Below are 2,880 nucleotides of genomic sequence, written 5' to 3'. Positions count from 1 at the left end.
CTCAGAGCCATGTTGGAACCTCCCAACACCAAACTTAGAGTTTGACTGTGGGGGTTCAACACCAAACTTAGAGTTTGGTTGTGGCCTCCCAACACCAAACTTAGAGTTTGACTGTGGGGGCTCTGTTTGTCTCTGATTTGAGAGAAGCTCTTCATGCTCCTTCTCCATGATGATAGAGGCATATCCTTGAGCCTTAAACACAAAGGATTCTTCATTCACTTGAATGATTAACTCACCTCTATCAACATCAATCACAGCCTTTGCTGTGGCTAGGAAGGGTCTGCCAAGGATGATGGATTCATCCATGCACTTCCCAGTCTCTAGGACTATGAAATCAGTAGGGATGTAATGGTCTTCAACTTTTACCAAAACATTCTCTACAAGTCCATGAGCTTGTTTTCTTGAGTTGTCTGCCATTTCCAATGAGATTCTTGCAGCTTGTACCTCAAAGATCCCTAGCTTCTCCATTATAGAGAGAGGCATGAGGTTCACACTTGACCCTAAGTCACACAGGGCCTTCTTGAAGGTCATGGTGCCTATGGTACAAGGTATGGAAAACTTCCCAGGATCTTGTCTCTTTTGAGGTAATTTCTGCCTAGACAAGTCATCCAGTTCTTTGGTGAGCAAGGGCGATTCATCTTCCCAAGTCTCATTTCCAAATAACTTGTCATTTAGCTTCATGATTGCTCCAAGATATTTAGCAACTTGTTTTTCAGTGACATACTCATCCTCTTCAGAGGAAGAATACTCATCAGAGCTCATGAAAGGCAGAAGTAAGTCCAATGGAATCTCTATGGTCTCATTTTGAGCCTCAGATTCCCATGGTTCCTCATTGGGGAACTCAGAGGAGGTTGGTGCACGCCCACTGAGGTTTTCCTCAGTGGCGTCCACCTCCTCTCTTTCCTCTCCATATTCGGCCATGGTTATGGCTTTGCACTCTCCTTTTGGATTTTCTTCTGTATTACTTGGGAGAGTGCTAGGAGGGAGTTCAGTAACTTTCTTGCTCAGCTGTCCCACTTGTGCCTCCAAATTCCTAATGGAGGATCTTGTTTCAGTCATGAAACTTTGAGTGGTTTTGATTAGATCAGAGACCATGGTTGCTAAGTCAGAGGGGTTCTGCTTAGAATTCTCTGTCTGTTCCTGAGAAGATGATGGAAAAGGCTTGCCATTGCTAAACCTATTTCTTCCACCATTATTGTTATTGAAGCCTTGTTGAGGTCTCTCTTGATTCTTCCATGAGAAATTTGGGTGATTTCTCCATGAAGAATTATAGGTGTTTCCATAGGGTTCTCCTAGGTAATTCACCTCTTCCATTGAAGGGTTCTCAGGATCATAGGCTTCTTCTTCAGATGAAGCATCCTTAGTACTGCTTGGTGCATTTTGCATTCCAGACAGACTTTGAGAGATCAAATTGACTTGTTGAGTCAATATCTTGTTCTGAGCCAGAATGGCATTCAGAGTATCAATCTCAAGAACTCCTTTCTTCTGACTAGTCCCATTGTTCACAGGATTCCTTTCAGAAGTGTACATGAATTGGTTATTTGCAACCATTTCAATCAGCTCTTGAGCTTCTGTAGGCGTCTTCTTCAAATGAAGAGATCCTCCAGCAGAGCTATCCAAAGACATCTTGGATAGTTCAGAGAGACCATCATAGAAGATACCTATGATGCTCCATTCAGAAAGCATGTCTGAGGGACATCTTCTGATTAATTGTTTGTATCTTTCCCAAGCTTCATAGAGGGATTCTCCATCCTTCTGTCTGAAGGTTTGGACTTCCACTCTAAGCTTACTCCATTTTTGAGGTGGAAAGAACTTTGCCAAGAAGGCATTGACTAGCTTTTTCCAAGAGTCCAGGCTATCTTTAGGTTGAGAGTCCAACCATATTCTAGCTCTGTCTCTTACAGCAAAAGGGAATAGCAGCAGTCTGTAGACCTCAGGGTCAACCCCATTAGTCTTGACTGTGTCACAGATTTGCAAGAATTCAGCTAAAAACTGATGAGGATCTTCTATTGGAAGTCCATGGAACTTGCAATTCTGTTGCATTAGAGAAACTAATTGAGGCTTAAGCTCAAAGTTGTTTGCTCCAATGGCAGGGATAGAGATGCTTCTCCCATAGAAGTCGGGAGTAGGTGCAGTAAAGTCACCCAGCACCTTCCTTGCATTGTTGGCATTGTTGTTGTTTTCGGCTGCCATGTGTTCTTCTTCCTTGAAGAATTCGGTCAGGTCCTCTAAAGAGGGTTGTGTTTTGGCTTCTCTTAGCTTTCTCTTCAAGGTCCTTTCAGGTTCAGGGTCAGCTTCAACAAGAATGCCTTTGTCTCTGCTCCTGCTCATATGAAAGAGAAGAGAACAAGAAGATGTGGAATCTTCTATGTCACAGTATAGAGATTCCTTGAGATGTCAGAGGAAAAGAAAAATAGAAGAAAGAAGGCAGAAGAATTCGAACTTGATGAGATAAAGTTCGAATTGTGCATTAAGAAGGAGTAGTACTCCATAAATAGAAGGATGTGAGGAGGAGGGAAGAGAATTTTCAAAAATTAATTAGAAAGATGTCAAAAAATATTTTAAAATTTGATTGATAATTTTCGAAAATTGAAAGTGGAAAAGAAATCAAGTGATTTTTGAAAAAGATTTTGAAATTAGAAGTTAAAAAGATTTGATTGAAAACTATTTTGAAAAAGATGTGGTTGAGAAGATATGATTGGTTTTAAAAAATGTGATTGAGAAGATATGATTTGAAAACAATTTAAAAAAGATATGTTTTGAAAACAATTTTAAAAGATTTGATTTTGAAAATTAGTGACTTGCCTAACGAGAAAAGATATGATTCAAACATTAAACCTTTCTCAACAGAAAAGGCAACAAATTTGAGATGTTCAATCA

General features: G+C 40.2%; 1 non-coding gene across 1 annotated transcript; it reads left to right on the top strand.

The window, feature by feature from the left end:
• Nucleotides 1–1,680: 1,680 nt before the first annotated feature.
• LOC130947107 (small nucleolar RNA R71) lies at nt 1,681–1,788 on the top strand. The gene has a single exon (XR_009072517.1). It is a non-coding gene; the product is annotated as a small nucleolar RNA R71 (small nucleolar RNA).
• Nucleotides 1,789–2,880: the final 1,092 nt, after the last annotated feature.

The sequence above is a fragment of the Arachis stenosperma genome, chromosome 8 (genome assembly GCF_014773155.1).
Source record: "Arachis stenosperma cultivar V10309 chromosome 8, arast.V10309.gnm1.PFL2, whole genome shotgun sequence".
In the NCBI taxonomy this organism is placed as follows: Eukaryota; Viridiplantae; Streptophyta; class Magnoliopsida; order Fabales; family Fabaceae; genus Arachis; species Arachis stenosperma.
The sequence above is the reverse complement of the archived record's forward strand: the minus strand, read 5'-3'. Positions and strand labels throughout refer to the sequence as shown.